The 22,061-nt window shown below is 43.8% G+C and overlaps 1 long non-coding RNA gene and 1 pseudogene across 1 annotated transcript in view; both read left to right on the top strand.

Annotated features, from left to right (window-relative positions):
• The window catches only part of LOC142852216 (uncharacterized), a 45,615-nt gene that overhangs the window by 19,226 nt on the left and 4,328 nt on the right, over positions 1 to 22,061 (top strand). The window contains exons 2-3 of the long non-coding RNA XR_012910941.1: positions 7,217 to 7,326; positions 12,157 to 12,282. This is a non-coding gene — a long non-coding RNA (uncharacterized LOC142852216). The remainder of the gene's footprint in view (positions 1 to 7,216; positions 7,327 to 12,156; positions 12,283 to 22,061) is intronic.
• LOC142852208 (dnaJ homolog subfamily C member 7 pseudogene) lies at positions 1,172 to 2,849 on the top strand (annotated as a pseudogene).

The following is a 22,061-nucleotide window of genomic DNA, read 5'->3' as shown; positions in this document are numbered from 1 at the left end:
AAGGTCTTGTTTCTGGAGGTCACACTTCTGTCATTAAACATGGAGAGGTTGTGCTGGTGTCTAACTAGATTATTCACCTACTGACCAGAGTTCACGGTACTGGAAGGTACTCTGCATGCTCCTGGAGGAGAAAAGTAGTCCTCAATACCTCTCAGCACAAACCCTTCATCCTACAACCACACCCACGTGGAAGGAAGCTTTTGGACATGTGTAAATTCATTTCTAGGGGATCCAGCACCTTCTTATGTCTTTGCAGTCACCAGACATGCACACAGTGAGCATACATACATGCAGACAAAACATACATAGACATGAAATAAATGTGATCTATAAATATTGAGAAGTCATACATTTATGTAGTAAGTTCACTCTTTTAAAGTGTACAACCCAGTAAGTATTTTTTAGTATGTTCTTAAAATTATGTAACCATCACCCTATTTATTTTTTAAATATTTTTGTCATTTGGGAAAAAACACCTTTATTCATTAGTAGTATTCATTACTCTTCATTCCTCCAGACCTCATCCCCTATCAGTTACCAATCTAACTTTCTGCTTCAAGTGTCTCATTCTGGGCATTTAATAGAAATTAAATCATCTAATAAAGAAGTGTCTCATTCTTCAGTCCTTTGGCTACTTTCAACTGAGCTTAATGTTTGTGATATTTATTCATGTCATGGGATGTATCAGTTCTCTACCCCTTTCCATGGCTAGAAACTAGACAACAGTATTAACACACTACCCTTTGTTTACCCACTCACCAAGCAGTAGGTAATTGGGGTTTCTTCCTTTTTTTTTTCTTTTATAAATGCTCAGGTGCTAGTGGCTGCACTATCTTAACCTACAATTCCAGCAGTAATGTGCCAGGGGAGGGAGGGAAGGAGAGAGGGAGAGAAAGACAGAGAGAGACAGAGACAGAGAGAGACAGAGAGAGAGCACGCACTAGAGAGACTGGGAATGGGCAGAGCATCTCTAAAAGGGACAGGGTGTCATTTGCTATGCAGGCAGGCATAGGGTGTGACATGCTGTGCCAGGGTGTGCCTGAATACTAACAAAATATCTGATGAGATCCATTGCCCTCTGTGTCACTGGGGTGTCGTTTTAGTGTTGAGTTATAAGAAATCTTTACTTCAGCGCCTGCCTCCCACCCGGCTCTCTGGTCCCGGCGGTAAGATGGCGGCTACCGCGGAGTGCGATGTGGTAATGGCGGGGACCAAGCCGAAGACTCCAAGAGGGAAGCGGAATCCTTCAAGGAACAAGTGAATGCATACTATGCTAAGAAGGACTACAACGAGGCTTACAACTATTATACAAAAGCCATAGATATGTGTCCTAAAAATGCCAGCTATTACGGTGATCGAGCGGCTACACTGATGATGCTTGGGCGGTCCGGGAAGCTCTTGGGGACGCGCAGCAGTGAGATTGGATGACAGTTTTGTCCGGGGACACCTCCGAGAAGGTGGTGCCACCTCTCACTGGGGAATGCAATGGCAGCATGTCGCAGTTTCCAAAGAGCCCTAGAACTGGATCATAAAAATGCCCAGGCACAACAGGAGTTCAAGAACCCCAATGCAGTCATGGAGTATGAGAAAATAGCGGAAATGGATTTTGAAAAATGAGATTTCCGGAAGGCAGTTATCTGCATGGACCGTGCCCTAGAATTTGCCCCTGCCTGCCATCGCTTCAAAATCCTCAAAGCAGAATGTTTAGCAATGCTGGGTCGATACCCAGAAGCACAGTTTGTGGCCAGTGACATTTTACGAATGGATTCCACCGATGCTGATGCTCTGTATGTCCGGGATCTTTGCCTTTATTATGAAGACTGTATTGAAAAAGCAGTTCAGTTTTTTGTGCAGGCTCTCAGGATGGCTCCTGACCACGAGAAGGCTTGTATTGCTTGTAGAAATGCCAAAGCCCTTAAAGCCAAGAAAGAAGATGGGAATAAAGCATTTAAGGAAGGAAATTACAAGCTAGCATATGAACTGTACACGGAAGCCTTGGGGATAGACCCCAACAACATAAAAACAAATGCTAAACTCTCCTGTAATTGGGGTACGGTTAATTCCAAGCTTAGGAAGCTAGATGACGTCACAGAGGACTGCACGAATGCGGTGAAACTTGATGAGACCTACATAAAGGCCTACTTGAGAAGAGCTCAGTGTTACACGGACACAGAGCAGTTTGAAGAAGCTGTGCGGGACTCTAAAAAAGTGTATCAGACGGAGAAAACAAAAGAACACAAACAGCTCCTAAAGAATGCGCAGCTGGAGCTGAAGAAGAGGAAAGATTTCTACAAGATCCTGGGGGTCGACAAGAATGCCTCTGAGGACGAGATCAAGAAAGCTTGAGATCCAGAAAGCTTACTGGAAACGGGCCTTGACGCACCATCCAAATGGGCACAGTGGGGCCAGTGCTGAGGTTCAGAAGGAGGAGGAAAAGAAATTCAAGGAAGTGGGAGAGGCCTTCACCATCCTCTCTGACCCCAAGAAAAAGATTCGTTATGACAGTGGACAGGACCTGGATGAGGAGGCCATGAATATGGGCGATTTTGATGCAAACAACATTTTCACCGCATTCTTCGGTGGTCCCAGGGGCCTCAGCTTTGAAGCGTCTGGCCCGGGGAATTTCTTCTTTCAATTTGGCTAATGAAGGGCAACTACTCAGAACTCAGAAAATGCAGACTCGCTCAGTTTAACCATGAATGTGGACGGTTCACCTCCTCCATCATGTCCCCATGTACTTAGAGCAGTTTCGTTTTCTCAGTTGGGTGCCCTGTGTCTGTATGAGTGGGGTGAAGGAAAGGGAGCCGGCACTGAGGACTGGGGAGGGGAGGGAAGCCAGGGGTAGACATTGAAGCAGCTTGCGGATTTTTGTTGTATTGTTTAACTTTATTAAAAAAGGAAATAAAAAAAGAAATCTTTATACATTCTGAAGAAAAATTCCTATAGGCCTATATATGGCTATATACAACACATGGGAATAAATAAAAGGGCAGGAAAAATATAATGATTTTTTTTCTGGACCCAAGAGAATAAGAAAAGCAGGAACTTGATCATCAGGCCCCTGTGTATTATACAATTACTGACTGTACTGGAAAATATTTTGTTACTTTAAAATGTCATAGTTTTTTAAAGTAATAAAATACAATAAAATGAAATAAAAAGTAGAAGAGTCTTGGGTGAAATGTTTCCTTTGTCGGCACAAAATAGAAGAAGCTTGCTAGGACATTCCTTAGGGGACTGAGAAAAAAATTTCAGAGGCTCCAATACTGAGGGGACCTAAGATGTAAGTAAACAGCCACACGCGGGGACACCCCACTCTCTAGGACCTTCCCAGTAGGACACAACCCTGGACTCCTTCCCCAACTCCCTTGGCTTTTCTAGCCAAGCAGAGAGAGTTTCCTGTGGCTGGCTCTCCCCCCACCCCATCCAGCCCATTCAAACTACTACCTACACCACACCCCCAAACCCGCCTACTCTCCTGAAATCTCCCGTGGAACTCTGAAATTCTGCTTGCTCCAAATCTGAGGGGACTTAAGAGGTGAGTGAACAGCCACACCGCTGGACTCCCCTCTCTCTATGACCTCCCAGTGGAACAAAACTCAGGAGCCCTTCCCCAACTCCCAACTTTTCTAGCCAGCCAGCAGGGAGTTTTCTGCAGCTAGGTCCCCCAAAGTGCAAGCCCATCCACTGTACCCCACCCATGCTACTAACCACATCCTGCCTAAGAGCTGAGAGCTGGCTATCATACTGAGGGGACCAAGAACTTGCCCAAGGACCTAGCTGGGGACATCCCCTTGGACACCTAGGAACCCCTCTAGAGCCAAGCTTCTTGCCAACCCTAAAAGGGCAGATATGGGAGCAGGGAAGAAGATATCTTAATTAAGATGTTTATATTATTATTACCATTTTCAATCTCAGTTACATTGTTGTTTTGAACACTCTCATTGTAGCTTGGGAGGGCTTAGAACTCACACGGTAGCCAATGCTGGTCTTGGACTCACAGCTGTCTTCCTCCCTCAGCCTCTGCAGTGTTGAGATCAGAAAGATACTATTGCATGCCTCAGTAGAAATATGTTCTTGCTCAACTAACTGTGTTCACACTATGTGAAGATGTCTAGGTTTTACCTCATGCTCCTAAGGTACTTTCTAATTGGTTTAACAAAGAGCCAAATGAGAAATAGCTAAGATAGGAGAAGATAGGTGAAGGCATAAGTCACAAAACAATCCCACACCAGTTTGGAATTATGATGTCAAATGTCTGTGCTATTATAGGTGTTGTTGCTTCCTTGGGTTGAGGTTTTCCTTCTAGTACTTTCTGTAAGGCTGGGTTTTGTGGATACATATTGTTTAAATCTGTTTTTGTCATGGAATATCTTGTTTTCTCCATCAATGGTGAATGAAAGCTTTGCTGAGTATGGTAGTCTGGGCTTGCATCCATGGTCTCTTGGTGTCTGCAGCACATCTATCCAAGACCCTCTGGCTTTCATGGTTTCCATTGAGAAATCAGGTGTAATTCTGATAGGTTTACCTTTATATGCTACTTGACCTTTTTCCTTTGCAGCTCTCAATATTCTTTCTTTATTCTGTATGTTTTGTGTTTTGATTATTATATGGCGATGGGATTTTTTGTGATCCAGTCTATTTGGTGTTCTGTAAGCTTCTTGTGCCTTCATAGGAATATCCTTCTTTAGGTTAGGAAAATTTTCTTCTATAATTTTGTTGAATATATTTTCTGGGCATATATATATATATATATTTGTAATTATGATGAGATAAATTTTAAAGGTGGTGTGACTATAGGTCAGTGGTAAAGGGTGTGTCTGACATGGCCAATCACACAGTTTCTACCTCTAGCATGGGAAAAAAATAAATATGTATTTTCCCTCTTCTATTTTTTATTTAAAATAATATCAGTAGCCTGAACTTTATTACTGCACTAATATTCTCTGATATATAGTATTCCAGTGCAAGAAACTACCAGAAGCTACTTTGTCTTGCATATTAAATTTGAGCTGCTTTTAGTTTTGCTGTCCCGAGTAACAATAACCTACCAAATGCTATAAGTGTCTGCTAATTTACAGTATTTATGTTCTTACCAGTGGAGAATGAGAATACCAAAACGATTATGAAAAACACATAGAACTGACTAATATACTAGTTAATGCACAGGATATACTGTTATACTATGGAGAAAGAAAGCTAGATGAGATGGTGCAGACCTTAAATCTCAGCAGTGGAGAGGTAGAGGCAGACAGAACTCTGTGAGTTTGAAGGCCAGCCTCGTCTACATAGCAAGTTCCAGGATAGCCAAGTGTGCATGAGGGACCCTGTGTTAAAAAAAAAAAAACTAAACACAAAAAACCCCCACAAATCTCCACAAACCTAAATAACAATATTGTATGTAATATTAGTAGTATTAATAGTAATAGCAATAATAAAAAGTGACCTAAAATACAGGTTTCTGTTATGATTATTATCATCATAACTGTCATTATTATTATTATTATTTTGAGACAGTCTCACTGTTGCTCAGGAGGGTCTAGAAGTCATGTCATAGCCTATGTTGGTCTTGAAATCCCAACTGTCTTCTTCCCGAGGTCTCTGTGGTGCTGAGGTTAGAAATGTTTCAGTTATTTAAAATATTTCACTTTACATTTGAACATTCCATATGCTTGTGTTAAAGTGACTTCTTGACCCAGTCTTTCTCACTAGTGTTCATCTGATTTCTTTGAAGGTTGTTTCTGTCCCAGAGATTTGAATTCTAACCAGATGAGGTGCACAGCTGTAATGTCAGCATTGGGAGGCTAAGTCAGATTTTTTTTGAGCTTTAAACCATCCTGGGCCACATTTCAAGATCACCCACACCAAGGAGGAAAAGAAAAGGAAGGGAGGAAGTCAACGCTGATTTATTGACCTTATGTCTGGCTATTCTGTCAGTCTGTGGCCATTTCGCTGGGGGTCGTAATGATATCCCAAGCACCATAGAATAGCTACTTTGGGTTCTGGTGATCTTCCTTTTCCAAGGACAGAGAAAGGCCTTTTGACTCAGAGAAGATTCTCCCTGGGGTAATTATGATGGACTCCCCTTAGCCAGGCAAGACTGGCTTTGCAGACAGAAGCTGAACAGCTGTCCTCTCAGGCACCCATCCAGACTTTTCATCTGGTCTTCTGAGGACTTCCTAAGAGGTTGGTCTGCATTAGAAGACAGTATTTGTTCAGCTCTGTATTCCTTTCTTCATCAGTCTCATAGCTTGTGGTTACCTTACACATTCCCACCCCTTATTCCTATCTGTTACTGTGGATGTCTTTGTTCATACAATCTGCTCATACTCAATGCATAGTGGTCTGTATTTTTACTATAGGAGAATATGATATTATAAAATATACTTAAACAAAATGGACATATTCCTACAATATTATAACTCTTACAAGCACTTGAAGAAATAGCAAGTGTAAATAATTCTATCACAATTGTATCAATTTTATGTACCTATAATGAAATGCCTCAGAATGCCTTCTACAGGAAGAAAGAAGATTTATTGAGCTCACAGTCCTGAAGTCTCAAGTCTCCTCTACAGAGGAGCTCATGAGGAAGGCCTCACTGTGAGGAGCAGAGGATTGTGTACAGTAAGAAGAAATCACTGCTAGATAAGAAAGCGGAAATGGAAGATGATTTTCCCTTTTGTCATAGCCTCTCTCAGGCACTAACCCAAGGTCGGTCCCGTGTAAAGGCTCCAGTGACCTTGCACTAGTTCTCAGTTCTACCACCTCTCCACACACCCACACAGGGCTCACCCTTCTCATTTAGGGTGCTCAATTATGCAGCTCACACGATTTCTCATGCAAGGGTTGGTGGAGACTCTGTTCATTGCTTAGATTTGACTCTTTTCCTTTCCTTCTTCGGCATTGCAGACAGTGGGTGGCTCCTTACTGGCAATGTGGTACAGAAAGTGGTGTGTTTGCAGATGTGGAACAGAGACTCCTAAGTTTTTCTCCCCCTTTGAAGGACAGTGTCATACTGTAGTGGTAGATGAGGGGGAGTTAATGAATGCTTTCAGATTGTCGGTGCATGGCTCCCTGAGCTTCGGCTGCAATCGCTCTTGTAGTGTTCAGGGGTACTTCCAAATGTATTTCCACTAACTGTGTGGGAGGTCCTTCTGTCTATGTGTTTCTTTTATTGGTTAATGAATAAAGACCTGTCTTGGCCTGTTGATAGGGCAGAACTTAGGTAGGCGGAGAAAACTGGACCGAATGCTGGGAGAAGGAAGAAGGAGAGAGAGAAGCAATGGAGCCACCGCCAGAGTCAGACATGCTGAAACTTTGCCGGTAAGCCACTGCCACATGGCAATAAACAGATTAATAGAAATGGGCTAAATTAATATAAGAGTTAGCTGATAAGAAGCTAGAGCTAATGGGCCAGGCAGTGATTTAATCAATACAGTTTCTGTGTGATTATTTAGGGTCTAAGCTAGCCAGGCAGCTGGGACCAACAAGTAGCTCCTCCTCCTCCACACTAATCTCTACTTGAAAGAATCCTAGATTTCTTCTCAAATACATGATGTAAAATTTCTATGATTAGGCCAGGAGTATATCATAGTTTGGGTTGGGCATTTCATTTCTGCTGAAGTTCCTTTGACTGAGAATGTTTTGTGCTATGTTACACATTAGTTCCTTTTGTCTCTGTGACCATTCATGTTTTGGATGTTTCTGGCATTTTCTGAAGAGTGGATACTATGTTCCGACATGGTAGGACTCTCTACAAGAAGGAAACGTCCCAAGATTTATACCTGTTGTGTAGAGGACAGGAGCTCAGAGCACAGCCTCAGAGCAACATTGCTAGAGTGGGAATCCTGCCCCCTCCCTTTCCAGCAGTTTAAGATTGTGTAATTTCCATAATCTGATCTTGACTGATAAAAACATGAAAATCATACCTACCTCAGAGTATTGTTGGGAAAATGGATTGTTAACTAACACACTGGTTAATTGCACAAACTATTGAGTGCCTTACCAAGCTAGTGACCTCTGGTCCCAGAAGTCTTAAGGTTACACTAGACTGTGGCAGGGGAACACACTGAGAGGACCCAGTGTATCCTGTGTCCTAGACAGGATCCTGGAGCAGGAACAACCTGAGGGACTCCAATGAAGAGTTAGCCTGAGTTACAGAAATACTTAAACTGAAGAAATGTGACGTCTGTTTCCAAATGTCCCTCACATGTAACATTTTTTAACTTCTCTTTTCCTTCTCTTTATTTCTTCCTGCTCCCTTCCTTCGTCTCTCCTCCCTAGCCTCCTCTCTTTCTTTCTATATTTCTTTTCTTTTTCTTTCTTTCTTTTTATTCTTTACTATGATCCCATCATAGCCGAACTCAATACATATGTTCATACATACATGCAAAACATATATACATGTATATACATATAGAGAGAGAGGCATATGTATTTTGCTTACCTTGAATTACTGAACTTCTTTCCCCCACCTCCTGCGGACGTGGACTGTGTAACACTTGGCTTCACTCATATAACTTCCAAGGTTATTTTTTTTAATATTTATTTATTTATTATGTATACAATATTCTGCCTGTGTGTCTGCCTGCAGGACAGAAGAGAGCACCAGACCCCATTACAGATGGTTGTGAGCCACCATGTGGTTGCTGGGAATTGAACTCAGGACCTCTGGAAGAGCAGGCAATGCTCTTAACCGCTGAGCCATCTCTCCAGCCCCCAGTTCCAAGGTTATTAAAACTCAGTGAAGGGAAACCTTAAACTTCTGTACCATGAAATTTTGGTAATTGAGAGTTTAATAGAAAACAATTGGCAGAATAACAGCAACAAAGAACATACATGAGACATGCACATTCAGCATGATAACCAGCAAGGAGCAAGGTGCTGAACCCCACATGAGCTAAACAGATGGATGGGGCTCAGTCTTCAAGGGCAAGGGAGGTGTTGGCAGGGAACGGGCAGAGGCAACAAAGACATTTGCAGCTCCCATGAAGGCTCCAGGAAGTCTATGTCTGTTTCTACCTGAACCATAGTCAGACTCCTGTCTCTTTTTACTATGAGTGGGCCTTCTAGTCAGGAAAGGGAGAGTCAGAGAGAGGGGCTCTTTGGCACATACAGGTTTTTAAGGCATTTCATCTCCTCATAGTTATAAATTTCTATATAGAAGGGCAATCCTTCCTGATTAATCCTGTCAGAAGAGGCGTGTAGTTTCTCTGACTAGCCATCTTGGAATAGGTGAAGAAAGGTGTTTCAAGGTGTCATATGAAAGCATCCTGCATCCTACAAACACAGAACTGGGTAAATCAGAAAGGAAGTTCTCTTCTCCACAAAGATAACTAGCATGACTGTTTTGGAATATATCATTCCAAATCACAACATTTGTATTTATGTATTTGTAGGCCAAGTCTCACATGCTGGTCTCAAACTCACAAAGTAGCTCAAACCAACCTTTCACTCACCATAATCCTTCTTTCTGCACCTCCCTCAAGTGCTGGTGTTACAGGCATGTACTTTCAAATGTGGATTGTGTTTATATTTATAATACATTTCCGGTGATTTGATGCAAAAAGCCTCAGTCAACTTATGGGCTTAAATACTTGGTTCCCAATTAGTACAACTCTTTGGGAAGGATTTGAAATCGTGGCATTGTTGACGGAAGTGTGTTATTGTGAGTGAGCTTTGAGATTACAAATGCTCAAGGCAGGCCTAGTCTCTTTTTGTCTCTCTCTGTCTCTGTCTCTTTGTCTCTTTCTGTCTCTGTCTCTCTTTATCCTGCATGTCAGCTATGAGCCCTCAGTTGCTATTTCAGTGCCATGCATGCCTCCCTGCCACTATTTCCACAATTTCACCATGATGAAACTAATTCTCTGAAACTGTAAGCAAACATCCATTGAAATGCTTCCTTTAAAAGCTGCCTTTATCATAGTAACAGAATATTAGCCAAGACATATTTATTGATTAGATGGGATCATTTGCAGGTTATTGAACATCAATGTTCCTAGCATCATCATACACCCCACCTGGTGATCAAATTTGTCAGCTATATACTGTATCCCCTCATCTCACACTCACATTGGATACTAGCATGCTAAAACATGTGAGAAGGTCCTGTACTGAGGAATGTGGCTTAGCACTGCTGTGTTCAGCACTTCAGAAACTTGTTTGGCCGTTAAGAACGGAAGACACATCTTGTACATGAGCATCGAGAACAGTTTATTACACAGACTGAGGAAATCCAGGTGGCACATGTGTTTCAATAATATAATGATGTTAACGTAGTCTACCCTTTACATACCAATAAATCAGCTGAGCAACACAAGAGGGGTTGCCATTGCACAATGTCTGTCTACTGGAAAGGAAAAAGAAATACTATCTAAACTTGAATACTGTTAAGATGCCTTCCTTCTACACTGGTGACTATACTCCTCTGAACTTGGTGCTAGCATAGTAGATTTTACTTTGCTTTTGCATGGTTTGTTCTTTTCATTAACTTATCAATGGCGGCTTTGTCCCAGGTTTGGGGAGTTTGTGGATTCTCTGCATGGTAAGAAGTAGCCTGGGAATCTGAGTTCAGGATAAGTCAAGGAGGTTGATGATACACCGTGCATCATGGGAGCCTGGACCTGAGTCATGCCTCAACACTCAGTTCCAGTGCTGGCCAGCTCCCAGGAATAAAGCATCACTCAGGCCCCACCTCCATCCTTACTCAGGCCCTGCCTCATTACCCCTGCCATGGCCAAGCACCTTCTCTCAGGCCAGGCTCAACACCACGTTGCCTTTTTCAGGCCCCAACCTCGGACTTTTAGACACACTCAGGCCTATTGCCCGACTACTTGAGTTCAGTCACTGGACACCTAAGGAGAAGGAAAAAAATCCACTCCTGTGAGTCCTCATCTGACCTCCACTTGTGGGCTCTTAACTGTAACTTGCACACACACATACACATACACACACACACAAAATCACACACAGGATCACACTAAAAATTATTATGTAAATTAACAATATATATTCAACTTCAGTCCTGTACTAGAATGAAACTATGAATCCACACTTCTGAGTCTGCCTGATACCCAAACCAGGAAATGTGGAGAGTGTCCTCTCTTTTGGTTACCCTTCATGTATCCATATTGATATAGTCTTATTTTTAATTCATATTTTACTTTCTCAGCTTTTAAAACAGTAAAGAGACTTTCTCACGGAATAGCAAATTTCTTCTGCAGAAAACAGGGGATGTCATAAAATTAATTCTCAGTTAAAGAAACTACAAGTTACGGTGTAGAAGGTCTTATTTGTCAGATAAATTATTTGGTCTAGAATATGGGTTAAAATTTCATAGCTCCCCAACCATGATGTTTAGCATACTGTCTAAATTTCTAAATCCTCCATGAATAGGTGACAATGAATTAGATATCGAGTTCCAATCAGTTTTATATACAGCAAGTAAGTTAGTCACTGTACTTGTTTCCTTGAAAACTCACCCAAATATTTAGAATGCTATGCTACTTTGAGTCAGTAAGCCAAGGATACAAGCATAGAGCCATACCAGCTCTACTGGGTCAATGTCTGCAGGAAATCCATGGATGCTGTGTAACCAGTTCCGAGGGACTCCTTCCTTGGTGACTGGAAGATGCTGTGGAGTTGCCACAACAGAGGGAAAGATGGTTTGGGGTGGGAAGGGTCAGAATCTTAGTTTTAAGACAAATTGTTCATAACATCTCAGACTGACCCCACATTAGTGACATTTCTGCCTCCACCCCAGAGAGCTGGGATTAGATGTCTGCGCCACTACATGTAAACCAGAGTGTAGTTTTGTTATGACTCAATTGCAACGTTTCCTATTGTCATAGTGCTCGGAGCTAGAGGAGAAACACAACAGTGCCTATCCCCACCAAAACCTCACTTAGCTTTTCTGTAGATAGCTCTGATATGATATGTAAACACATAGAGGATGGGGGAAAAGGACCTGTTCCATGTGCCTGCCTCTGTTTCCCCGTCTTGTAACAAATGATATTTTTCATATGGTGTAATGCTTGCTTCTCTGTGTCAGTGACAGGATGTACACAGAAGCAAGTTGTGTTAATTTTTTCTCTGGTGCTGTGATAATACACTGACCAAATGCAACTAGAAGGAGATCTTTTATTTGGGTTACAGGTGGCATTCAGTCATCCAGTGAAACCAAGCGAGGACCCGAGAGCAGGAGCTGAGCGGGGCTGCGGCTTGCTGTCTTGCTCTACAACAGAGCGGAACAAGAATGGCTGTGGAACAGCACTTGCTCAGGTGGTACTCTCTTCTTTTGAAAAATTAATTTAGTTTCAATTAACATATACTTACATCCTCATCCTCTCCTCCCTATGACCTTTCCCATGTTGCCTAAGGCTATGTCTGGGTCCATGGTCCTGCTGTAACTGGGGCCTCTGTTGATGTCTATGACCCACGTTGCCTCTAAGGCCATGGGGAGGCCTGAGGTCTGTTTCACAAACTGTGGTCATTCTGGTGTCAGACTGCATTGCCGGTATTGGGACCGTGCTGACCTGAGTAGACTGTGCTGCTACTGTGAGACACGATGACATCTGGTTCAAACTGCTGCCAGGGGTCATGATTGGGTCCAAAGCCCTGCGTCAGCCAGGGTCTGAGTTGATGTCTATAGTCCAATGTCAGAGTGGATGCCTGGGGTCTGGACCGTCACCAGAGGTCCACTTCACCAAAACCTCTAAATATCTGTCCTTCTTTAGAAAAGGGTGGCTCGTCACAAGTTCATCCTATTGGCTTCCTGTCTGCTGTTAAAAACCTTTCACCTCCACCTTCTGTCTCCCAGGTGTTTCAGTGGAACTTGCAGGCTCATCTAAACAGTATCAGGTATTTTCTGTACCTAGGAATCCAGGTAGACAATACTCATTGGGGGTGGTCTTTTACTATCAATCTCCAGTTTACATCTAGATGAATTAGTGTAAGTTCCTTTGCAAAGAGGTTTACTTCCTGGGTTCATCTCTGACTGACTATAAGTTGGCGTAAAGGAAAGTTCTAAATGCATGAATTGGGTACCTTTCATTTTGATTGCTTGACATCTGAAAATTCACATAATTGATGACTTCACTTTGAGCCATTGGTTGTCCTTTAGTGTCTACAAGACTCCTCTAATAATTCACAGGTCCAAATCATGGCCTAAAATCTCATTTTATGGCCCTCCCCTGGGCCTAGTGCAACTCTAATTTCCTTTTCCACATTTGCTGTTACCTCAGGGCTTTGGTGTTTGGTTGGTTGGTCCTCAGAAGTCTTTTTCATGGCGGCAACTGGTAGTGAGATGCTGGAGTTGAGGATGCCATTGCCGACACTGTCTATGCAGATTGGGCAATAGGTTCCTCCCAGAAATTCAGGCATGGAGTGGTGGTCCCTTCTGATCATTGCTCTTTTATGTATCCAAAGTTTTGGCCTCTGAAACCTCTTTTCACTTTTGACTCACTAGTGTTGTTCTGACAGTGCAGGGAGATTCTTTTGACTTAAATTGGAAAGGCCACACAGTCTTTGGTCTTCTTACAGGTGTCCACAGGTCTTGTGTGAGCTCTGTGAGGGTCAGAATCTACATGATCGCCAGTTAGAAGGTCTTCCGAGACACTAGTTACTTTTCCTTGTGGTGTTTCTGAACACCTTCCCCTGTGTTTCCGTAGGTGAGCTTGTGCCCACTAAGACCATGCTCAAATGTCACCTCATCACAGCTTCTTCCTGAGAATCTTTGGCACACTCTTGCCTCTTGAACAGTCATCAACACTTCTCCTGGGGATTCCGTATCTGGCCACTACTAGGGTCTTCATACCCAATCTCTTTTTCATCGTGTCTCTGTTTCAACCTCTTCCAAAGCTTGGCTGGCTCCTCAGAGTACACATAGATGACTCTCTCTTCCTGCCATTTCCTCTTTTGAGCTTTCCCTGGCTTTTCAGGGCTTGTGATTCCTGCTGCTGGTGAGGTTGCCATGTGGTTCTTGGATTGCTCTCCTCAGGTGCTGGCTGAGGTACAGCTTTCTGATTTCCAAGTCAATGTCCCAGCCAGCAGGACTCTTCGATGGGTGTGCTTGTGTTGTCCTCTAGATGGCTGGAGCATCACTTAATCCAATAGGAGATGTCTTATGCTTTCTGGACATCTTAGCTCAGTGTCAGGAACCACTGGGTGAAGAGCTCAGATTTCCTCTTTATCAGTGGAGTTTGCATTTCTTGACAACATCAATGAGTACTTCTCAGTTGGTGTATCTATCGATTTGAGCAGGCCCATTGTAGAATGCTCCATGGAAGTCAGGCACTGTTTTGGAGAAGTGGGACTCCAGGGCACAGTGAGCCTTTGTAGACCCCATTATTGTCAAATCACATTGAGCCAGTACCCGCCAAGGACCAGCTGCTCTGTGCCCCAGTTCTTGCCCTGGCTATAGGCTTGCAGGTTTCATAGCTGGTTTTGGTGTAGTTTCCTAATTCATGATAAAATTTTATGGTAGGTGAGGCACTGTCACCATCATCTATGTCAAGGGTCTTAAAACTTTTTTCCACCCCTGGAGTTTCTGTTGGTCTGTACCTGTCCCCAAGACTGAAGAAAACCCAAGCTCAATCAGAACTCACGGGGGCAAAAGTGGAGCTCCGTCTCCAGAAAGGGAGAAAATGTTGGAAGAGCAGCTGATACACTTCATTTGATTTTTCTGACATGTAATCTAGGAAAGAGGTGTGTATCCTTGGAAGGATTTATACACATGTCCCTTCCCCTCTGCTGAACAGAGAATTATACACAGAGATACATTTTTCTTTCTTTCTTTTCCTTTTGTTGTTGTCTTTTATAGAAAATAGATACTTTTCTTGTGGTCTTAAAAATTGCTGACTTCAAAAAAAAGAAAAAAAGAAAAAAAAAGAAAAAAAAATTGCTGACTTCCCTGTCTCGAAAAACAAAAACAAACAAAATTGCTAACTGTTAACAAATGATTTAATTGCCTCAGCCACTCCTACAGGGTCACACGATTAAAGAGGCTAACTGCCAAGTACTGCTTTTGTGTGAAGTGCTTGCTTGCTTGCTTGCTTGCTGGCTAGCTGGCTGGCTGGCTGGCTGGCTGGCTGGCTTGCTGGCTGGCTTGCTTGGATGGCTGAGTCCTCTGCTGGACATCTGTCCCAAAGTCAATCTTTGCCCATACCCTGAAAGCATACAATTTAATATGGCTCCACAAAATTCTGTCTTTGAGGGTTTTTCCGTTTTAAAATAATCTCATTTTTACTTTACAAGCATTGATGTTTTTTTCTGTGTGTTTATCTGTGTGGGGTAAGAGGATACCCTGAAACTGGAGTTGCAGACAGATGTGAGCAGCCACATGGGTGCAAGGAATTGAGTCTGGGTTCATTGGAAGAACAGACAGTGCCGTCAACTGCTGAGTCAGCTCTCCAGCCCAGGTTTTACCTTTATAGTCTGTGGACTAAGAATAGCTAAGGCCTTATCTAGCAAATGTTTTCTGGCTTTGTCCTACCCAGTCTCATTTTTATTAAAAGTCTCTAATTTAGAAAAATCAAAACTTCAGCCACACTGGTGAATCTCTGAATGACCCAAGATCTAAAACATTTAGAGGACCCCGAAAGATCTGTGCATTCAGATAGTAGCTGCCAGCTTTTTCTGACGGGTCTTGTTGTCGGGGTACTCTCAGCCTGGTGACTGACAAATCAGAAAGGCTTAGTCACTGGGGGACTCAGGCAAGTACCCAATGCCTAAACTTCAAAGCCCTTCAGTTCTTGAGGGCTGACAGTCTCAGGCCAAAACCTAGATGAGAGAGGCCCAGTGTTGTGGATGTCACTGATGAGTTCCTGGCGTGGGGGCAGAGAATACGAGAGGCCATGTGTTTGCAGGGGGCATCAGCAAGTTTCCAACAACAGAAAAGGAAAAAGGAGGCACCTGGAAGTCTCTGGAGTGCTGGGTAGTGACCGGCCTGTAGTCGCACACAGTCCTGAGTCTCGTGGAAAAGCTGAAAGCAGCGTTATTTCCATAACCAGAGGGACTCGGGGGACTCTGGGGACTCGTGGGAGTCCAGAGGACCAAATCTGGAAGAGGCGGCAGCCTCCACATTTCGGTTCCTTGTCTTGTTTTGTGTGGTACTCTGCTTTTTTGTGTGTTACTTATTTTCGAGAAAAAATCTGAAGTGATGGGTCAAAAGAGCTCACTCAGGAGATCCCTCTGAACTTGATGAAATCTCACCTGAAGGACTTCCAGAGGAAAGTGCAGGCGTCTGGAGAACACGTTTTTGTAAGAAACCAGTTGACTTTTGTTCCTCTGGTTGTCCTTCATTCTATGTGGGCTCTCCGGCTGAAGGCTCCTTTAGCCTTGTCTTATTTAGAGGGTACAACATGTAGAGTTTAGTTAACTAGGGCGTGTGGTCAAACTGCCCTACATTCTGGCCTGGATATTCCCGAAGAGAACTCCCTATCCTTGATAAAGAAGGAGAATCCAAAGTATTTCCAATGCCAACCTTTAATTTCAGAAGAAATAAATGAACTCAGAGGGTAGAACAAAGTCTTGACCGTAATATGTCAGTACAGCCAGAAGAGAAAGAAGTGTGCTACCACCCTATGTACCTTAAGTACAGGTCATAAAGTGAAGCCAACCAACGGAGAGGCTCCCAGGCCCTTCTCACTTCCCCCAGTCACGTGTTAAGTTATCCTATGCCCCAAGGCTGAACAGGTGGAGAGATTTACAATCAGAGTCAATACCGTGTCCTGTGCACACCTGGACAGATTCCACTATGAGCCCCAGTGTCCTGATCATTCACTTCTATCTGACTCTGGTTCCCAGTGTCCCTCCAATTTTTTGTCAGAAACCCATCCCCACCCACACTCATAGTCATAATAGATTTTCCCAGTGCTCCCCCTTGAGAGACATGATCCACTGCCCCCAGGTTGGTTGCAGCAGGATGTGCTTCCCTAGCTTTTCCCCAGCAGACTTCTCCTTAGTTCCTTGCTCCAGGCATTGTCTCATTGAGAGAAGCCTTCTCGTGGATGGAACCCAGAAGGAGGGGGACCGGATGAGAAAAGTTGCCATCATGGATGGAACCCAGAGGGAGGGGGACCGGATGAGAAAAGTCGCCAGTCATTTTATTATACACGATCCTTTCTCTACTAGAGATCTATATAATTGGAAATCTCAAAATACTCTCTTCCCCAGTAAAATCCCCAAAGCTTGAATACTCTACAAGAGATGATGTTTTTCAGACACAAGCCAACTTGGGCATCGTGTCAGCAGCTGCTTCGTGCCCTCTTCACAGCCAAGGAGAGGAAAATAATTTAGAAACCGAGAAATATGTCTTTGGAAATGACCCTGTGATTATTGAAGATGTTTTCCCTGTCGTACAGCTGGATTGGGACCTAAGTTCTGGTGAAGGTAGGAAGTCTCTCAACCACTTTCACCAGACTTTGTAAGGGGGTCTCTGGGCAACACGCAGAAGCCCACAAATTTAACTAAAGGAAGCTAGATAACTCAGGGCTCAGATGAGTCCCATTTGCTTTTCTGGAGTGCCTCCTAGAGAGCTTTCAGACTTCAATCCAATTGACCTGGAGGCCGCAGGAAACCAGAGGGCTAGTGATATGGCTTCTGTTTCCCAGTCAGCACCAGACAGAAACTAGGGAGTTAATTCAGGCCATAGAAAGGTTTGAAGGAAAAGTATTGCCAGAGTTAGCTGAGAGTATTCAATAAGAAAAATAGCGCAGAGGGCAGACAGACTAGGAAACTATCAAGATTATGGTGGCCACCTATCAAGTACAAGTATCCTGACTTTGAGAATCTGCAAGGGAAGGGCAAAGATCGAAGGAAACAGACATGAAAGAAATAACCATTTTTAGGGAAAACCAATGTGCACAGTGCTAGGAAGCAGACCGTTGGGAAGACAAGTACCCATGATGCTGCTGGTGTGCATCCTGCCAAGAAGTGGGCAATTGGAGAAATGGTTGTCTGACCTGAGAACACAGGGCTGCATCTGGGTTCCAGCCAAAACAGACTGATGGCGTCCAGACACCGCCACCCCTGGATCCCAGTATTAGTCTGATGGTGTGTTGTGTGTGTGTGTGTGTGTGTGTGTGTGTGTGTGTGTGAGTGAGTGCTCCTGTTAAATTTCTTGAAGACATGGGAGTCACCTGCTCAGTTCTAAAATGGACAGGCAAGCCAATAATAACAGAAAAACAATAATATGAGCAGCTACTAGTTCAAAGATCTGCCCCCTGGATCACCAAAATCTACAGATTTGCAAAAGAAGACAGCCACTCTTTCCTGGTAATGCCTAAATGTCCATACACTCTCCGAGAAGTGATCTGCGTCATAAACTAAGGGCAGAAACAAATTGCGAAAAGAATGAGGTTCTACTCGTCTGGAAGGATCCTAAATTAACAGAGTTCTGCTAATCAAGCCACTGGTGGACAAATACATCCTATTAAACAACCACTCTGGATTAAGGGTCAGACCTATTAAAAGTCTTACAATAAAAAAATTTTTTAAAAATCCCTTCTTTCTGGGCAGAAAGACACCCACCAGGACTAGCATGCCACCAAACCCCTGTGAAAGTGGAACTGGAAAGCAATGCCAGTCCTCTCAGGGTAAAGCAATACCCTGTGACTTGGGAAGATAATCGTGGAATCAAAGTCCACAATAACAGGGGGTGTGAAACAGGCACATTGGTCCCTTGCCACTTCCCTTGGAAAACTCCTTTCCCACATGTCAGAAAACGAGGAACAGGGAGTTATAGGCTACTCCAAGATCTTCAGGTGATGAACAAGAGAGCACAGGACATTCAGCCAACGATTCCTAATGCATGTATAATCTTCTCTTCGCTCCCTTCTCACCTCCTCCACCCTGAAAGGCAGGTCAGCTCTGCTAGATCTGAAGGATGACTTCTTCCGTTTTCCTCTGGCTAAGTGGAGCTAACTGATATTGGGCTCTGAATGGATAATGAACTAGATTACCTCCGGGTTTAAAAACTTCTTCAACTTTGTTTGATGACGCCGCCACAGAGACTTGCAAACACTCCGGTCCAACACTGAAAATGTCACACTCCTGCAATCCATGGAGGACCTCCTGCTGTCAGCAGAGACTGAGGAGGACTGTCTCCACAATGCAGAGCAAGTACCGGAAACGCAGCAACTCCAGGGGTATCGGGTCTTTGCACGTATCCCTAAGGCAGCATACCTGGGGAAGAACAGCAGGAAGGGAAGAGATTGCTTCCCCCTCACAGAATCCAGGAAATTACTCAGATCGCAGGCCCCTGAGACACAGAGACAATCTGGGAGTTCCTCGGACTGGAGGATTTTGCTGGCTCTGGATACTCAGGTTTGCTGAGTTGGCCAAGCCATTATACGTTCCACTCTTCCACTCGGGGCACTGGAGAAGCTTAGTCTGGTCTCCAGCAGAGAGACAGGCCTTTGAGAGTTAAAGCAGCCTCTGGCTTTGGTTTCAACATCAGCCCTGCCTGACATTGCCAAGGAAGGAATTTCAGCTGCTTGTGAATGAGAGGAAATGCATTGTCGCGGCTCCTAACACAAAAACTAAGATCATGGCAATGTCCTGTTGGCAAGTTCTCTAAGAAATTGGATCCAGTAGCAGCAGAATGACCAGGATGTCTGTGGGCTGTAGCCACCAAGGCTCTCCTAACACAGGAAGTGAACAACCTGACTCTGGGGTAAGCTGTCTTGATCATGTCCCCACATGAGTGGGAAGGTCACTTGAGGAAGATGCCACACAAATGTAGGACCAGCTCTCCTTAACCCTTTATCAGTCCTTATCCTATAACCCTTTATCAGTTCTTATCCAAGCCCAACCAAGAATCAAACTTGATCAGTCAACTGCCCTGGGTCCAGGCACTTTACTTCCAGAACTGAAGATGCTGCCATCCAATGTGATTGCTTAGAGGTCATCACCACAATTCAGGAACTGAGGACGACCTGACAGATGTCCCTTCTCATCAATCACCCTAGGTAATGTTTTCAGGTGGTAACAGTTTCATCTAGGAAAGAACAAGGTCTCCCGGGGCAGGTGACGTGACAGATCACACTGTTTGGACAGAGATTCTTTCCCCAGGGACTTCATCTCAGAACGGAGAATTTGGTGTGCAGTTGAGAAGAAGAAAGATTATAAATACGTGTGCGGACAGTAGGTGTGCGTTTGCCACTGCACATGCGCATGGGCTGCCTACCTGCAGAGGGGCCGCGTAGGAACAGAGGAAAATGGTATCAAAAATAAGACAGTGATACTGGACCTGGGAATCTACAATTTCAACCATAAGACAGGTTGTTAACATACACCATCCTGATCAACATGAAGGAGATTCCTAGAGGAAACTAGCAATAGAATGGTTGACAAGGCAACAGAAGAGACTATCGTAAAAGTGGTAGAATGCCTCCTTGTATCCCAGAACCCAGACAGCCTGAGATGCCACATCGCCCAAAAGAAGTCAACCTGGATACAAAAGAACATGGCCCCTCAAGGTTGGCTTAAACACACTGGTGAAACAAAAATTGTTCCATTGCTTTGGAAGACACTTGACTGATGGAATCCATGAGGGGACTCACCTGGGAAAAGCCAGGTTAACTGAACTTAGGAAGGTAGGATTCATTTTCACAAGAATGGACCAGATGATAGGAGAAGTTGTTTCCAGATGACAAGCCTGTCAACAAACAAATGCTTCCTCAGGAATGGTGCCACCTCCAGGGGTTAGATATCATTCAAGAGCAGGCAGATTCTAGGTAGTAGATTTACAGAAGTCAGGCCAGAATAATATGCATACACATATTCGCTTGTTCTTGTGGATACCTTTTTTGATGGGTAGAGAGATTTCCCACCAAGACTGCTTAGAATACAGCTAGGGAACATTTAAGTGAGCCAATGTCTAGGTCGAGACTACCCTTGCCCATAGGGTCAGATAACAAGCTAGCCTTTCTACACAAGGTCAGTGAAAGTATTTCTGATGTTGTGGGGATCAATTGGAAATTACATTGTGCATCTCATCCCCAAAGTGCAGGACAGTAAAGGATAAATTGGACCCTAAAGGAGACCTTAACTAAATTAACCTTAGAGACTGGTGAAAGTTGGGTGGGGCTTCTTCCCATTGCCCTCCCTAGGCATCCCTGTACTCCTCGTGTAAAAGGACTGACTTTATTTGAACTCCTTTTCTGAGAGGCTTCCTCTTATCCACCCGCAGATAGAATTGGAACTAGCTGTTGGCATTACTAATCAATTGCTTCAATGTGTGCAGGCTTTGCAGCAATCTCAGGTTGTGGTCTCCTCAGTTAATGCTACCCTCCAGAGTCCAATACTTCATCTCCACCCCTTCTAGACGGGAGGTGAGGTGTGGATCAAGAGACATGGAAGTGAGGATTTAGGACATTGCAGGAAGGGTCCTACCTGGTCATGCTTACTACTACCTCAACTGCTGTCAAGGTCGATGGTATCCACACCTAGATACACCACTCCCTGATTTAATCAAGGGCATCACAGAGGGACAAGAAGGCCCAGTTGCAGGGGAAGCCTTCAATCCAGCTCCGGAGAGGTGGACCATCCGCAGACATGGAAAGGCCAACTAAAGAGAAGACAGACTCGGTTTTCATTCTATTATGTGTTAATGCTTATGCTATATGTAATTGTGTCTGATTATGCTATATGTAATTGTGTCTGATTATGCTATATGTAATTGTGTCTGATTATGCTATATGTAATTGTGTCTGATTATGCTATATGTAATTGTGTCTGATTATGCTATATGCAATTATGTCTGATTATGTTGTCGCCTTTAATGTTTTGGGATTCAAAATGGAAAACCCTTGTACTCCCTCCGATGCCTATAGCCCTCACAGTAGTTTAGGATTCGGAACATCTGTAGACACTCTTGGTGCAACCAGCACAGCATGGCTGGCTCTAACTCCAGGACCTTAGGATGCCAGGAAACCCAGGATTTACTTGCATTGGAAAAGTCTACTGCAAAGTCAGAGGAATAGGTGGGCTCTTCAGCTGAGGTCGTCTTGGAACATGGTAGAACTCTTAACCTACTGCATACAGACCATGGAGGGTAC

The sequence above is a fragment of the Microtus pennsylvanicus genome, chromosome 6 (assembly GCF_037038515.1).
Source record: "Microtus pennsylvanicus isolate mMicPen1 chromosome 6, mMicPen1.hap1, whole genome shotgun sequence".
Taxonomy (NCBI): domain Eukaryota; kingdom Metazoa; phylum Chordata; class Mammalia; order Rodentia; family Cricetidae; genus Microtus; species Microtus pennsylvanicus.
Note: the sequence above shows the minus strand (reverse complement) of the source record. Positions and strands in the feature narration are given on the sequence as shown.